Here is an 18,731-nt window from a genome sequence, read left to right on the forward strand (position 1 = left end):
TTATCAAAGGTTGGTATGGTGCAAAAAAGGGGGGGGGGTCATTAAACTATTTTTTGAGCCTGAGGGGGGGATATGTTTTCTTTTATTTTGGCTTGGGGGAGGTTGTACAACTTTATTTTGCTGAATTTTGTATTTAAAAAAATGTTTAGATTATTTTGTTTTTCATAGTGTTTTACTCCTATCTATATAAAGTTTACCCTGTGTGGCGAGTGTACTTGGTATCTTCCATGTGTGCGCAACTGCACATGCAAATAGAACAGATCTACAAGCTAACAACGCGTTGCTTGGTGGCGCGTTGTTAGCTTGTAGATCTGTTCTAACAGCAAAGGTCTGACTCAGTAACTGACGTAGCCACTTCAGTTCAAAACAAGGTGGCGCGAGATAGATTGATTCTGCGCCGTTCATGTCTCATGACATTTCCAGTAGAATAATGCAAGCGAAAAAAAATTGAAGTTATGAACCACGGTGTTTGCACTGAAAAGAGCGAGTGTTGTCGGTGTCAGAGAGGAGGAAGATGTGGAAAGCAGACTGGCAGCACCAGCGCTGCTGCTGGTGTTTCGGTTTCACCCAGCGCCGCTTCACGTACCGAGTCAGGAGAATGTCAGACTGAGATGATAATAATAATAATGTCGCGGCTGAGGTCGTGGATAACGTAACGATATAACCTTAGAAGGCTTCTTACAAGTTACTGTTGGTGACTCAAGTTGCTTGTGAACGTCAAGTTCATCCAAATAGAAAGTAGAAAAACATCACAGAAACACCTTGCCTTTATGTTGATGGTATATGGAATATTTTGATGGAAGAGACGCTACCGTCTTTGGACAACGCATCGTCGACATGGTGGCGGAGAAAAGCACAGACGAGACAGACGCTCATTGATTTAAAAGGTAGGGCTGGCTGGTCGTGATGTGCATCTTTGCGCACTGTGCCCCTTGCAATGTTGGTGTGAGTCAGAGAATAGTACTTGGCCGGTGCCAATGATGTAGCCTACTCTTGTCTGCGTACTGGTTGTAATAGACTATAAAGAGTTAAACTATTCGGTCGTGCCTGACTGGCTAAATGAGCCGAGTAGGCAGTTGATGCCACGCATGGTGTTGCGCAAATTGTGCTTTTCTCTGTGGATTATGACGCTGTAGTATTATGGTATGCGACTGCGTGACATACATGTATTTATTTAGCATTCATTCATTTTCATCATCCTGGGCTTGGGCACAGAGGCGAGGGGTGCCCACTGCCTTGGCAGCTTAGCTAGAATTACTTTTACTCAAAAATAGCCAATCTAAGATCACAAATTTGCGTCGCGTCATCAGCATGTTGTTGTGAGCTTGTAGGTCTGCATATGCTATTTTGGAGCATATTTAAATATTTAGTTGGAAGAATGCAATGGCATATCAGTGTTGAGTGTTGACCATAATGTAATGACTGATATGGAACCAAATGAAAAAAATTAAATCACATCTGCACCACCCCCCCCTGGTGGATAAATAACGATCAGTCCCTAACTACACATACTAGGATACATTTCCATGTTTTTCTCCACATTGGGAGCATCATACTGGGTGTGCAGATTGTATTATGTTTTCTACGTGTAGCACTGTCTGTTTGCTACGGTGGGTTCCTCCACAGAAGGACCCACACTACTGTTGGAAGTTTAGATTTTTGATCCAGCAACCAACCCAGCAGGAAATGGCATGGGAGTGTATTGTAGACTATATGGGCTTCATTTCCGTCACCGCTAAACCCCTTATCCCTAAACTTCTTTGCCTTTTTTACATTTTTGAATAGCAACTAGCCAATCTACATTGACACGTTGTGAGCTTGTAGACTGGCCATTTTAACTATTCAAAAATGTTTGGCAAAATAGCAGAAAAAGGCAAAGATGTTTAGGGATAAGGGGGTTAGCGGTGATGGAGCCCTGGGTCTTACTGATTCATTGAGTACCTGGACCAAAATGAAAACAACCCCCCACCGCCGCCCCAGTATATGGACAGTATATGGTGTGTTCATTTCAGTCGTGTTGTCTTGGGCTAGCTTTACTCAGATTTCTAATATGGGTGATGCAAATAGAAATATAGTAGCAATAGACTTTGGTACTGCTTACAGTGGGCCTACGCCATTTGTATCGGCGGGAAACCAGAAGTCATAGTTCCACAATGGGGAACAAAAGGCGGACATGCCACCCCAAAGACGGCTACATGTGCTCTATTTGATGAAAATGAGAAATTCATCAAGTTTGGTTATGATGCTGAAACGGAATACAATCAAAAGGGGAATGAAAAGGCAAAGAAAACATTTCTCTTTTAAGAAAACTTTAAGATGGAAAAGTAAGATGGAAAAGTAAGTCTATGATATTGTTGATTTGCAAGTAGGATAGAAATGTGCTCAAACATTACAGTGTGTGTATACATCTGTATACATGTATTTATCAACAACATGCATTTAACATTTTCAACAGGAACTCAGCGAGGAGTTAATGATTACAGCCGTGAATGGCAAAAGCATGAGAGCCCTGAAGGTCTTCACAGAAAGTCTACGCTACCTGAAGGACCATGCACTGAAAACCATTCAGGAACAAACCATGGGAGAAGTCATTGTGTCTGACTTCACCTGGGTTCTGACTGTTCCTGCTATTTGGGATGCTTCCGCAAAACAGTTCATGAGAAAAGCAGCAACTGAGGTAATTCCATGTTGTTATTACATGTTGATCAAAATTATTATTAGCTGAAAAATCTCTGCAAATCATCCGCTGATTTATTTTAACTTCATTCATGAACTCCCCAGAAACGTTATGAAATGAAACTTGTTCACTTTGTTCATTAAATGTAACTTGTGGTACTTGTATGCTTACAGTATATGATGTGGGAATATCCTACAGTTAATCCTTTTGGATTAACTGTATAATAATAATAATAATGTATGTATAATGTATGTTGACATCGTGACCGGTGTAAGACAGGGTTGCATTCTGTCACCGCTGCTCTTCATCATTACAATTGACTTTGTGATGAGGAAGTCCGTCACCGGGAAAAACTTCGGTATCAAGTGGGGAGGGGGCAGACTAGCCGATCTGGACTTTGCGGACGACTTGGCTCTGTTAAGTCATACCCAGCCTGCGCTCCAAGAGTTGACCAACAGTCTCCATGAGCACGGGGATAAGGTCGGTTTACGGATAAGCCAAGAAAAGACAAAGGCCATGATCATTGGACAATACCAACACCTTCCACCACTCACTATAGGCCTACATGACATAGAGTACGTTGACAACTTCACGTACCTTGGAAGTAACATCTCGAACACAGGAGACGTGGAGAAAGACGTCAACAACCGAGTTGGCAAAGCTGCAGGAGTGTTTCAGCGTCTCCGCAACATTTGGTCGTCTAAAATCATCTCTACGGCCACCAAGCTACGCCTCTACATGTCAGTGGTCATCCCAACAGTGACCTACGCCTGTGAGACGTGGACGAAGACAGCCAACACCACCAACAAGTTGGATGTCTTCCACCGAAGATGCCTCAGATCCATCCTGAGGATCTCATGGAGAGACCACATCACCAATGAGGAGGTGATGAGAAGGGCAGGGGTAGCACCACTGTCTGTCATCATCGATGAAAGGAGAAGGAGAATGGCTGGACACGTACTCCGACTGCCAAGAGAGAGACCGGCAAGTGTGGCAATGGACTGGATGCCAGAAGGTGGAAAGAGGAAGAGAGGGAGGCCAAAAAAGACATGGAGACAGACAGCGAAGGAAGACCTAAGCGAGATGGGTGTCAGCTGGCACGGAGCAAGAAGGGTCGCCAGAGACCGGAGCAAATGGAGAGGACTCGTCGCCCAATGTTCCAATAGGAACGGGAGGAACTAAGTCTAAGTCTAAGAATGTATGTATAATATATAACAATATTATATTATATTATTTACAAACGCATATTGCCTGTTGTCCAAAATTGATGCTTCTTAATGACAAATATTCAGTAACTTTAAGTCTACATATGTAAAAATATGTTGGCACTTAGATAGCAACCTCCACATGATCTCCCTTTTAACTAGAGATGTCCCGATAGGCCGATACTGTATCGGTATCGGAACTTATTTGTCATATTATTTGTCAGACCCTTAGATCTCCATATATGGAGCTGACCGGTTCCGACATTCCATTATGTTGATCTGACCTCATCAAACCCTGTACACTCAAGACACGCTCCATATATGGCCAGTGCACGCAACCTCGCCCTTTGGCGTCTTACTGGTTATATTGTGATGATTGTGGTAGTATTGTCATAGTATCATATTGAATTCATTTGCTGGTTGGTGTGGCCTGGGTTCAGGGTTTGGGGCTCCCTCTCTCTTGTGGAGGAGCCTTAAAGGGACACTTCACCCTTTTAGCTAAAAAATATATATCAATGACCTTTATAAGATTTACTACACTTTCCTGGCGTTATTTTTTGTGTAATCTCTGGTTTTAGATATTTTAGATTATCCGATTTGCACTGACGTCAGAGCAAACATTTTCACTACACGTCCGGACTACAGGGTGTTTCGTCAGACTGCAGTCTGACCAGCCCCCAAACACAGCCGTCACGTACACAGGGGTGTCCCTAATATTGTTCCACCTCCTACAACCTTTGATGACCCCACCCCTACCGCACCGCTGCATTCCTCGCATTGTTTTGTTTACAACATGGCGTCTGCAGGAACACCAGAGAGTGAGCGCTCCATGGACGAAGAGGACTATTTTCAAGTCATTGTGGAATCGGAAGTACAGCAGGGTTATTTATTTGAACCCGTGTACACAGAGGAACAACTCCGGATCAGAGACGAGGAGGAGGCAGCTGCTGCTGCAGCCAGGCAGGCAGCAGTAGTTGCTGGGACGGACGTGGAGGAGCAGCGCGTCGGGAATGATTCGTGGTGCCTGTGCACCAACTGCGTGCCCATGGACAGTGAAATTGCCTCGCTGTGTTGTCACGAATTCCCCCGTGCACAATTCCTGATAGATGAACTGTTGGATGAGCGAGATGCCAGGGGGGGGGCACCAGGGCTGCCGATCTGTGTCACTATCCACGGCAGCTTTGGAGCGCAAATAGACAGACATGTCCTGGAAACCTATTTCAGGATTCCCAGAAAAAACTGGGCGGAACAACCCAAACCAGCGGGTGTGGATGGACTGTTGTTGACTCACGAGTAAGTTTATTGCTATGAAAATAGAAATGTAGCATTGTAGCCGCTCTTCAACTTCTTACGTTGTGTCTTTTCGCTTTGCGTATGCTAAACCAGCTGAAGGTACATGGAGCCAACTAGCCCTGGTCCAGTGTCTAACGCACTGGACCAGTGCTAGGAGGCAACACGAGTCCTGATCTGAGTGAATTAGCCTGTTTTCTAAATACAATAATAAGCCTGGTCTATCCTACTTAGCAACACAACAATATGGCATCAATCTATTTATTCTTGGATTTCTGGAGCCACAGGCAGCTGGAATTGTGTTATTGTTTGTCTGACTAGTGGTGGCTTGCATTCCTTCTTCTAGACCAGTGGTTCCCAAACTTTTTCATGTCAAGGACCCCCAGTTTGACATGCATTAGTCTACGGACCCCCATTTTAATGGCATTTCTATCTCTGGAAACCCCCATTTATATTGTAAAATCAATGTTGTACACGTGGAACAGTTACAGATCAAGGGTCCATTTGGTTCTAAACTATCATTTAGCTGGGGGTCCCCGGACCCTACCTTGGGAACCACTGTTCTCGTTTTACATGTCAATATAAGACTGTGTATATTTACTGTAAGCATTGAAAGTCAATTCTATTCAACTGCTATGTATTATTTTTCGAGCTGTCATATTCCAGTCTGTGTCTGACATAGTTGTATCTAATCACTTTTTACTGTCAATTATATCTTTCAGTCAATATCGCTTGGTAGCCTACAGGCATTTCTTGGAGTGGATCCTACAAGGAGAGAAGACTTGGTGCTGACAACCGTATAGTCTTACCGGCTTGTGTCATAAAGGCCATCCGGGACAGTACCGTGGTTTCCAGGAAGTCCGTGCAGCTTTTGGAGAACTATAACAGCTACAATATAGGCTACTTTTCTTTTTTTTTGTCAATAAAATTTTGAGCTTCACATTTTGGTTGCAATATTCATTGAATGTTTGCCTATAATAACACTGAACTTCACATTTTGGGTGCAATATTGTAATAAGTAGGCTACTGTATTTATTACTTGACCAGTAATTCAACTGTTTCATAACCATTTGATAGCATTTCAGCTGTGGCACTGACACTGTAAAGTGAAGGGTCCTTTTGAACATCTTCATTAGAAATGGTCTGATAAGTCTCATTTGGCCCAGGTTTTATTTGACAATGTCTGATAAAGTATTACTGTCCATTAGTCAGATAACAGTGAAAACTACTGCGGTATCTTTTCCAGTGTACGGCGGTGGACAAACAGAGGAAACAGGATATGATGTGACGAGGTTGAAGAGGCCGCTTTATTTTTGTATCCAAAAGCAGTCAACAGTCAAGGCAAAACGATGAGAACAAAGGAAATCCTCCGTGGTTCTCTGGATTACGCAACACACAGTACAACTCTAGCCGAAAATGAGTTTTAACCGGATCCAGGAACCCCTCTTCTTGGCAAACCCTTTCCTTATATCTCATAACTAGGTCCCTCCTCTCCAGTAGATGAACCAGGCACTTCCTGACTCTTTTGACCAATGAGATCCAATGAGATCTAAGATCTAGCTCTGTCCGGTTTAGAGAGAGGCGGGACCTAGTTATGTGAGCCCTTACTTTTAGAATATAGACGGATATAATCAATACATAGTCTTACAACTTAACAAGACTTAAACGTAACTGTAAACAATTTATATAGATGATTACTCATACTTTAAAAGTATATAGAAAAATAGAAACACTTAGTTAGGAAATGTTACGGACCTATAAAGTAAAACTGAACACTAACGGAAATGAATTAAGAACAGTGTGAAACAGTGATTAAGACTAAGCACCAACATGGCGAAACCCTATGTTTTTTTATCATACCTTTTACAGGAGACTTTAAACTCACTACAAATAGTTAGAGTCTTAGATTATTATAAAATCATTGAGTTTAACTGTGGAGTTCTACCTGTACCAAATGGTGACCAACTGTTAATTTCTAAAACCTCTCCCCTTTGGTCAAAGGACTATGCAAACACATGTTCCTGTAACAAACAATAGGACCTGGCTTCATAGACACCTCCGAGCAAGCTTCAAAGGATGTAATCAGAGCCTGAGTGAAAAGACCTTTTGGTGTGCGATTACTCTAATCCTACTTTTACTTGACAGACTGAAAACAGTACCATAGTTATTTAGTTAGTTAATTTATAGAAAATTATACGACATATTCCTCCCTTTTATGGGGCTATATGCTCCATAAACAATTTAACTAAATGAACTCCAAGAAAGGTCCTCCCTTTTATGCTTAAAAATCCCACAAAAAGAAAAAGAAAACGAAAAACCTAAATTGATAAAACATTTTTTTTTAAATGACCCCCCCCCCCCTTTTAACAGACCAAAACTTGTCGGTTAAACCAAATAGGAGGAAAGAACAGAACATCAACTAATCAATCTAAACCAAAATACACATAAAAAATATACTTAAAGTAGACATTATAATAGAACACTTTTTTTTTTTTTTTTTTTTCTTCTTTTTTTTTAAACTTTAAACTCCAATTCCAACAAAAGAACTCTGAACCACAGAATGTCTATTTTCTTTTCCTCTCATGCCAAAAAATGCACAAGAGTCGAGGTGGGCCCGGCCGGACCTCAGAGCACAGATAGAGGGACAGATATTTAGAATAGAGTTGAGTGACAGAAAGGTAGGGCATGTCATAGTGACACAGACGGGGTTTTTGGGTACTTTGGGCCAATATTTCCAAGCACGAAACTGTGCGGGGGAGTGACAGGGCGAATCTTTCTCAGACTTCCTCTGCGTAGTTACACAGCTCCAGATCTGTGTATAATGATACATCCGTTCCATCGTCCATTCTCGCTTCCATGTCTTTGGTACCCTGGGTGAGAACGGACATCTGGATGGCCTGCAGTGCCATCGTTCCGCTCGTTCCCCCCGTGAGCCCTTTGATCACCAACACTCGGATGATTGGTAGACAGCAACATAACACGATCGCTGCGATGACGAGTAATCCTACGATTCCCATTCCTGCGGTGGCCAAGTATGCCCCCCATCCGCCTAGATGATTTTCCAGCCACCCAGTCAACCCGACAGTGGCTCCGGCGTGTGCATGAAGTTCAGCCCTCAGCTGGTGTAGATGTCCCATTGCCTGAGTGAAGGTACCGTTCACCGCTGTAGAATTTGGGATGTATGTACAACAAAAATCGCCAAACATGGCACATACCCCTCCCTGGGCGGCTAGAACTACGTTCAGCACCTGCCGATTTTGCCACGTCATCTGACTGGTGGCTGCCAGTTGTTTGCCAATCGCCCCCATGGCAGAGATAGTAAAATTCAAAAATCTCTGTTGATTGTAGTACATGTAATTAATCCATTCTGCGTCCACCACGATTCCAATTAGCGGGGAAAACAGGCTACCAAAAGCAATTGCCGCTTCATCAATGGCTTTAAATTCCTTTGGTACGCCATGTGGTGTGCCAAATGCATCGAAATATACCTGGGGGGTAGGCCGCGGCCCCTCTTCTCGTCGGACTCTCCTAGAGCCGGACCCTACCCTAGCGTTGACCTTCTCTGTTGGAATGATGACTACTGGTTGAACCACCTGGACCCTGGCGCACCTACCCGTCCAATTTAAAGGCAATGTTTTGTATAAATGATTTTCTCCGCATAGCCAGAACTGATCTGTGACAGCCCGTGTGGCGTAGTAAAGTGGGCATGCTTGGGGAGCTGGGACCGTAACCTTTCCCTTTAGCATCGCCCCTAATTCAAGTCTGGGCAATTTCCCATTCTTGGGCTGGCACAGATGTTCATAAACCTGGGTGTCCTGGGGTGCATATGATAAATCCCAGATTGCTTCACACCGTTCCTCAGTAAAATTCCCCATCTCCACTAGTGATGCTGTCTGTGTCCCCAGTCTACCCCTTTCAAAGCATTCAAACGTACCCACTAGTTTCAGCACTCCACTAGGGATTGTAGAAGGCTCTGTTTGCACCTGTATGTCCAGTTCACTACACATCTTTCCTTGGGTTGGCAGTGACTCGTCATAATGTTCGGGAGATCCCATATATTGTAAGCATTCTGCCAGGCAGGGAGGCACTAAACTTGGGTCAGATTCATTAGTTAATACTCCATTAGAACTTAGTATAGCTTGTTTCTTTTCTCTCTCACAACTTCTCCAACTGAAACGTGTATTTAACACAGTGAGATGAGTCTGATGTGCCTGTGCACAGAAGTAACAGTCTGACTTGCCTATTGCCATAGTAGAAAAGACGCTCCATTGATACCAAGAATTAGCTCGTGCCATGTGATATAATGGTTCCAGAATGTCACCTGGGTTTGTGTTAAACAAACTACCCACATGAAACGAGCCAGTTGCTTTTGCAATCTTTTCATCGTCTGGAGTGACCTTTCTCACAATTCTATGTTTAACTATTTTTACACTGGGCTTATTGTTGGATTCTGGAGTGTCGTCCGTTCGTACCCTGGAGGCATGAGTGACCGGCGACGTAATTGTGGAGGTGTCAAAAATACCTAAAGTACTTTCCATAAGGGGAAACTCAGTTCCAACCGAGTTGGTATATATTAACGCTGGGCTAGGAGAGGTAACGCTACCTGGGGTGACCGTGCTGAGGTCCGAGGTGGGAGGATTCCTAGTAGGAGCATTACGGGGAGTATTTGCCGGGCTGAGTAGGTGATGTGTAATGACAGTGGAAGTTACAGGTGCATCAGATATTTCCTGAAGGAATGAAACCACTCCAAAAATAGCATTCAACCTAGACAATGGACTTGAGGGATGCCGGCTGCTGCCGCGTGGAATTGACTTTACAGGAGTCTGGGTCGGCTTAGAGCCTGCTGACTCCCGGTGAGGCTGGATGATTGGTAAAAAATGAGCCTCCTGTACCGGCTGCATGAGTGTGGAGTACTTGGGCTTGGCCGTGGACATGGGCTGCTGGGTACTGGTACTGAACGGACTAGACATTGTACCTTTGTGGCCGACGCCGTTCTCGGACTGGTCTTGGGTCCCTGGGGAGAGCAGTCTGTGGTTCTCTCCCCTGGACCGGAACCCCAGTTGGCTCAGCGCTGCTGTCCTGGCTGTTGCCGTCGGCAGGTGGGTTTGGAGGGACGAAGTCGATGTTGATGGTGCTGAAGCGGCCGCCGGTGTCAAGGTTGGTGTCTTCCATGTCTGCTGGAGGAATGTGAGGCCGATCCATATCATCCTCAGCGCCATCATTGTCATCCTGAGAGCGCGCTGAGAGTGGTGGTTCCTTCCGTCGGATGATGAGGTCTGGGCTGTCGTTTGCTGGTGCCTTCACACAATGGTTTAGGTGATACCACGTGGGTGACCCCTCGACCTGTAATGCTGTACCAGTGCACCGGGTTACTAGGAACGGTCCGGATCTCCGCCCATGGAACCACTTCCTGCGGAATTTTTTTACGTACACCCTGTCCACTGGCAGGATAGTGTTAGATGGTGTGCGCCCGGCTTCCTCCTTCTCCTCCTGCTCCTGTTTGGTACAAACGTAAGAATATATGCTTCTATGCAATTTTGACATATACTTTACATATGCCTTCACTTCATCCTCTAATATTGAGAGGCTTGGACCCTTCCCCCCTACATGAATGCCAGGGGTAATCATCCGTCGGCCCATTGCAAGTTCATGCGGGGTCATGTGCAGGTGTCGAATTTCACTCGATCTGCATGCCATCAATGCCAGGGGTAAGCCTTCCATCCAATTAAGACCTGTATGCTCACAAATCTTAGTAAGTCGATTCTTCAGGACGCCATTCATTGATTCCACCATGCCTTGGGACTGGGCATGATAGACGGCTCCTAAACGCTGCTTTATACATAGTTTCTGCAGAATCAATTTTACTGTTTTATCAACAAATTCTTTTCCATTGTCTGATGAAATCCGAAGTGGTATCCCGAACCGCGGGAACACTTCTCTGCATAAAAAATTTGCGACTGACTGTGCATCCTTTCTCTTAGTGGGTGTGGCCTCTACCCATCTTGAAAACCTGTCAACAACTACAAGAAGATATCGTTTGCCCGAAATGGGTTTGATCATATCCACATAATCTATTACCAGTTCTTGCATTGGGCCCTTTGGCGTGGGTATGTAGCCTGGTGTTGTTAATACCCCCCTTCTCACATTGTTTGTCAAGCAAATCGTGCATCGACCCACAATATGATCAATTTGTTCTAAAAGATATGGGGCCCAAAATCCATATTCTTTTGTGATTTTCCTCTTAACCTCCCCCCTTGATACATGAGCCAGGCCATGCGCGTCCTGTATCAACAATCCTAATAAGTCAGGGGGGGCAATCACAAGTCCCTCGTGGTTACGCCACAAACCTTTTTCGTCTTTGACGGCGCCCCTGTCCCGCCATAGAGCCTTGTCCAGCTCACTAGTCTCTTCTTGCATTAAAATCAAATCTTTTAGAGAGATATTCTCTTCGAACTCCACGTCATGTGTTACTAGAAGAATACTTCCCGTTCTGTTGGCACCTGCAATCGCCTTCGCAGCTGTGTCCACCGCGACATTACCTTTTGTAACCTGTGACATGTCCTTTCTGTGTGCTGCACATTTCACAATTGCGATGGCTTTGGGTAACATTACTGCTGATAACAATTTCAAAATTTGTGCATGGTGTTTGATATTTGAGCCGTTAGTCTTCTTAAAATTTCGGCCCTTCCATATAGTCCCGAATGAATGACATACCCCCATGGCATATACGCTATCTGTGTAAATAGTTACACGTTTGTCGACAGCCATCAGACATGCTTCGGTCAAACCTATGAGTTCTGCTAACTGGGCGGAGCAGGGCTGGGGTATCACCTCTGCCTTTACAGTGATGAAGTTTGTACCCTGGGCCTGTACCACTGCATAACCAGCACTCAAGGTTTCACCAATGCGATAACACGAACCGTCTGTCCAGAATACTAAATCTGCATTCGGGAGCGGTTTAGCCTGCAAGTCATCTCGTAATTTTGAGTACATCTCTGCTTCTAGCACGCAATCGTGCGGCGTTCCATCCCCTGGTGCGGGCATGGATTTTGCCGGATTTACCACTTCACATTTAATAAAGGTCACATCCTCTAACTCCATCAACCTGTGATAATCTCTGATTCTTGACATAGTCAAAGTGAACTTGCCATAGTTCAGGAGATTTCTCACACTATGATGGGTGAGAATTGTGATGGGGTAGCCCATGGTGATTGCTGAAGCCTTTTCATACATCAAATACACACCTGCCAATATCCGGTAACATGGTGCCAATCCCATTTCCACTGTGCTATATGCCATTGAATAATAAGCTATGGGTTGGGCTGCTGTGCCTATACCTGTGTGCTGTGTAAGGATGGCCCCTACGTGCTTCCCGTCCACTGTTGAAGACACGTACAGAAATTGACACGAACAGAAATTGCTTTGTATAGTCCGCTAACGCTAGTGCTGGGGCCCCTATTAATCTTAATTTTAGAGTTTCAAATGCCTCAAAGGCTTCTGTCGTCCATGTGACGTCAGCTCGTATTTCTGACCCCCCTGCCTCCTTGATTAACTCTCTGAGTGGTACAGTCAATTGTGTATAATTCTCCACCCATGCTGCTGAGTATTGGGTTAAACCTAAAAATTGCATTACATTTTGTACCGTTTTTGGTTTAGGCACACGGCGAATAGCTTCTATGTGTGCGTCAGAAATGCCGCGAGTTCCCTGGGATATCTTGTGACCAAGATACACCACGTTCTCCCGGCAGTACTGAAGCTTTTTTTCTGAAACTTTATGTCCCTTTTCTGCCAACTGTTGCAACAAAAGGACAGAATGTTCATGACATGCGGCTTCTGATCTACTGCAAATCATCAGATCATCTACATAATGGATTACCGTACTGTCCATAAGTTGACCTATGTCAGCTAAATCATCAGATAACACCTTATTAAAGACATGTGGACTGTGTCGGTATCCCATAGGTAAACGATTGTAGGTATAATGTTCGCCCTCATAAGTAAACCCAAATAATCCCTGACTGTCTTCTCCTAAAGGGACACTGAAGAACGCCCCAGTCAAGTCTAACACTGTGAAATGGGTGGCCCAGGGTGGAATTTCTGATAATAAGGTGTGGGGGTCTGGGACGTCAGCTGGATAATCAACAACTACTTCATTGATTGCCCGGAGGTCATGTACGAGTCTGTATGAGTCATCTGGTTTTTTCAAAGGCAGCAGTGGCATGTTACTCATAGGGGATTTGGTCTTCCGCAGCACACCTGCCCGCAATAAACCCTCGATCTGGGGCTTTATTCCTTTAAGGGCTGCTTCTGTAACTGGATATTGTTTTCTCCAGGGAGGTCGTGCCCCTGGCCGGAGTCGGACTGTCACTGGTTGCGCAGATTTGATGAGTCCGATGTCAGTGCTACCTGTGGACCATAGTTCTGTTGGGACTCGTCGAAACATGTCGTCCTTCAAGGTTTTGGCTGGGTCCACGACACACATGGGATCAGCTGACATGGTTATGGTTTGGGGGTTGCACACTCCTTGGGCAGAAATCATGATTTTGAGGAAGTGATTATCCGTGCTTTGCCAGATAGCTGGGTTTTCTTTTGTCGTTACGAAGATGGCGGCTTCTGCGTCAGCCATCATCGTCCCAATATGCTTCTGTTGGAAATGTTCTGCTATCCTCAAAGTCACATGTGGCACGCTGTTAGTCACCCCAAAGTTCTCTGATAGGTATGGTTGTGCGTTGATTTTCATAGCCGCTCCCTGTGGTCCCATTATTATGCAACTTGAGCTGAGTTGAACCTGTTTAGGCTGTCCCGTCATCCATCCGACAGTATCCGCTTTGTCAGCGTCTTTGAAATACTGCAGGGTACAGTGTGGTGGGGCCGTAGGTGTTCTTGCTCCTGGCATATTTGCATCAATGAACTTGCTCCAGACGTGGGCTGGTCTCATGAAGTCCTCCTGTATGTCTCCAAGCCAATAGACCACGGCCTCCGCTGGCCTCTCGAAGACGGGAAGTTGAAAGTTCATCCCAGGCACCTGAATTAGACACCCATCTGGTGTGCATTTAATGGTGCAGTTGAGTTTGCACAACGCATCTCGGCCCAAGAGACCTATGGGAGTGCTCGCTGACACAAGCACAGGGAGTTCAGCTTTCTGGTTTTGGTATGAAATAGTCACTGGGTTGGTTAGTGGAATGAGCTGTCCTCGTCCCTCAAACCCCACTGTCCGAACGAAATGTCCGGACATGGAGAGGTGGTCAGCATCTGCAGGCCTAACGCAGGTGAATGCTGCTCCACTGTCAGCCATGAGTTTCACCTGTTTGTTATTTATGGTCACCCAAATCGTGGGATCCTCTCCTGGCCTACTGGATGCTGACAGCTGAGCCCTCCTCTCCGTGGGATCCTCTGGGCATCTCTATAGTCCACTGGGCTGCGGACCCCTGTACGGGTTCACGGGACCCCGTGCATCTTGTGACTGCCATGGCTGTTCCTCCCTTGCTTCTTGTGACTGCTGCGTTCGGTTCTGCTGCTGCTGGTTCTGCTGCTGAGAGCCCTGTTGCTGATTATATCGTGGCTTGGGCTGCGGGCAGTTCCTTATGAAATGGGACAGCTCACCGCACCTGTGACATCCACTGTAGTTGGCTGGTGGGGTATCTGATTGTTCGTATCTGTACTGGTTGGGGCCCTTCTTCCACTGTGGCTTCTGTGCTACAAGACCCAGCTGTGTGGCGGAACCACCTTTGATCATTGCAGCTTGTAGTGTGTACGTTTGGACGTTCATCTGACGGACCATCTGTTCCGCTTTGTCCTGTTGACCTCCAATCCTTCTCCTGTGCAGTTCAACTGTGTGCGCGATATGATCCGTGTAGGTTTCCAATGGCATAGTGGGCAGGGAGACTACTTCCTCCAGCTTGTTCTGTACAGCCGAGGGCAATCCTTTGAGAATCTTGTTTCTAAGTATCCCACGTTCGAAGCCCGGGCCGCTCGCATCCTTCCCCGTCACGTTCGTCCAGATCTGGTGCGCTTTGGCCACATATGCCCTGGGGTTTTCGCTGTCAGTCAGGGGGTCAATCAGAATTCTGTCTGGGTTCAGATCCGTGGGGTACAGCTCTCGGAGTGCTCTGCTTATCACTCCTTGGTTTTCAGCGTACATGTCTCCATCCCCCACGGCAGTGTCTTTATAAGCCTGCATTCCTGCCCGGTCTAGGACTTCATTCAACCTCTGAATCCCCACCAGTTGCGCTAATAGTCTCTTCATATCTCCCACGGCCAAGGGAACTCCCACCATCATTACATCGAATTTCGCTAGCCACGGGTATGCTCCTTCCTGTATTGGCGGCAGCTTTGTGACGAGATCTGTCATATCCATATGGAGCCATGGCCGGTAGTCAACATGCGGACCGCGTACCGTCATTGGCAGTATTTTGGCGGGGGCCATCGTCTTGCTACTTCCTCCTCCCTTGTTCTCATTTTCTGTGGCCGGCTCCCAGTTCTCCTCTTCTTCCCTGCCCTCAGTGTCTGATGTTCCACCCTTCTCATCCCGGGATCCGGTCCTCTTCTTCTTACTCTGGTTTCGCGTCTCCATCCCTTCCCTCGGTGCTGGGCCTGATGCCTTTGCCCTGCTCTCCCGGGCTTCCTCCAAGAGCTCCCGGGCTTCCTCCAAGAGCTCCTTCAGGTCTTTCATCTGCCGGTCCAGGGCCTCCTCTCTTAACGACATGGCAGTCATTGTTTCCTGTAGTGCCTCCTCGTGCCTCCTCCCTCGGCCCTGTCCTGACCGTTTCTGCCTCTTGTCCCCTTCGACCAGGAATCGACTGACCTCCTCCTCCTCTCTCGTCAACGCATCCAGACTGGCCATCAGACTATCCGCGATGGGTTTGTTGTCTTTGTATACCTTCAGGTCCTTCGCTTGGCGTGCCTTGTCCTCTTTGATTTCGACCAACCTCCTGCGGAAAACCTCTGCATCCCGGGTGGGTGTACCCCCATCCTCGTCCTCTCCACTTCCGTCCGACTCAGAGGATACCCGGGTCCCCCGGTACTGTTCTTTTCCTCTCTCCTCCGCTTTCCCGAAGAGGGCTCTGACGCGGGGATCATAGCCGCCTCCCTCCACAGCTGACGAGCTCGATCTGACCCTGTGGGTGGACTTCCCGGGGGTGGACCTTCCCCCCTCCGATCTGGACCCACTGTTGTCCTTCCGTATCTCCGTCGGACGCATGTCCATCTTCGTCCTTGTAGTCCCAGATTCCATGAGGTCACCGGAGTCTGACGTGAGTCTATATGTCCCATCGGACACCAGCATAGGCATGTGTGGGTAGATTCCTTGTCGCGCAGACGGGGAAGCAGTCTTTGGCGTATCCTCCGCGGGTTCTGGTTTGGTGAGAGTTGGGGCTAGGACTGGTAGGATTCCAGCCAGGTGCGAAAAGGGTGCCTCACAAATGTCTCTATATTTGTCCGACGACGTCCGGGGCGGGGCCTTAGATGTCTGTCTCCGCTTAAGGGCCGTCGTCAGTGTCTGTCCTTCAGCTAGGAATAAACCCAAAACCTCCCCCTCTTCTGTCCTCCTCGCTACTCTTTCCGCCCCTTTCTTCCCCTTTTCCTGACCCGCCCTGTACCCCTGCACCAACCCCTGCAATACCTTTATGAGTGCTATATTAAATGTCCCCTGTACCGGCCACGGTTCCACCAAATACGGCCACCTAACATTCCATTTTTTAGACAGCTTTGCAATATTTTTCTGTGTTGGATTCCTGTATTGTACAATCTCCACAGGGGTCCTAGTTTGCGGCACAGCAGACACACCCACCACCCCAGCCATGACTAACTTATTCAGTGGTACCGGAAAAATGACAAATGAAATCTTTGATGTATGATCTTAAATTACTCTAACCAATTTTTCCTTACTAATGATGTATGTGAATAAATTTAGTCCCCTTAGTGGAGTCTGGTATGACTATTCTCTAACTGAATTCATGCACAAATCTTAGTTAATTGCCAGTCCCCCAAAGGACATATCAGTAACCAAAAGCCTATAGTGCAGTGATCAATCCTACCAGTTCAGTAGGGATAAATGTGTGTGATCTGTAAAAACGAATGTGACTGTAAGTTTAGTCCTGTATGTATATGTTACGTGCACCCTAAGCGTGCATGTTAGACACTATACTACTTCAAACTACAGGGTATTGCAGATTCAAACACAAACTTCTACGTGGAGCATAAAGATTTGTGTGCAAGCAGAATCAATACTGATTCCTACCTAAGTTACAGTATTCCACAACTTAACTCTTAATTTTACGTTTCCACACCGTTACTCAATACACGTAGATCCCCAAGAATCTACGATTTACCAAGCACTCTACTTGAACCAATTATGAGGAAAGAAATTGGTTAAATCAACCCCCCTTCCCCTTCCTAGAAGGAAAGCTTGAGCATTAAAGGAGAAAGAATGATTAACTCCCCCTCACCATTGTATTTATAGTGCAAAGAAAGTTAAAACAGGGAGAAAACATGGGGTTATAATTATTAATTACACACCATGAGGTGGGAAAAGTGGGAAGGAAACAATGGTTATGCAACCTAACAGGGAGAATTCAGTTTAAACAATATACACTTTCAAAGGAAGAACATACATACATATCCACCCAACACTTATCAGATGACACAGACAACGAGGGTGAAATAGACACACAAGACAGAAACACCGCTGAAGCCCAACAATTCAATGAAAGAGAAATCAGAACCTAGCATTCTGTACAGTCGCCAGTAGAGGGCACTAAGACATCAGACCAAGGAATTTAATGGCTACCCCCTTTACAGTTTTATGTCACTGTTTTTGCTCTTTTGTTTGTTTGTTTTTTTTTTAAAACCACCCGCCACAAAAAAGAAGTCAGCCTGAACTGTAGATTGCCCACAGATTTAATCAAGCCTTAATTGTATTTAAGCAAGATCCTTATTATTTCACTCCCGTAAGAGACTCCCCATTAAATTTTTAACTTTTCCCTCTTCCCTTGGTCTGTACATCAAACACCCCCCGGCAAAGAGGAGTATAGTGAAATCAGAAAAAATGTTCCGAACCTTGAGTTGTGCTTGTCCCCAAGCTGATGTGAGCTGGACACCTACGCCCCCTTTCTGAAAGAAAAATGTAACTACACAAAACCAGAAACATGAAATACGGAATCGGTACTGTATCCTACTTATCCAGAACTATATAAAATGTGGACAAATGAATGAACAATGCACAGCCCATGTCTACATGTAATGCCAAACGTTCAGCAATTCTCTTACCCGGGACAAAAGCCCCCAGCTATAAAAAATCAATAATTGACAAAAAGACGCAGACCCCAAGCTATATTTTGCTCACCCACACTCCAAATTTAACAAATACTTACCCCCACGGTAATACCTACCTTCCCATCTGTGCACCATTGATGAAGTTTAAAAATGACCAAGCACTCATCACTATTATAACACAACACGCAGGAAAAAATCCCTGGTCCAGCCAGAAATATATTACCACTCTCAGTTGTACACACTGAGTGTCATGTTTTTTATAGCACGTAAGAATCTGTATCACCTCC

Source organism: Protomyctophum parallelum, assembly GCF_964188405.1.
Source record: "Protomyctophum parallelum genome assembly, chromosome: 12".
Taxonomy (NCBI): Eukaryota; Metazoa; Chordata; class Actinopteri; order Myctophiformes; family Myctophidae; genus Protomyctophum; species Protomyctophum parallelum.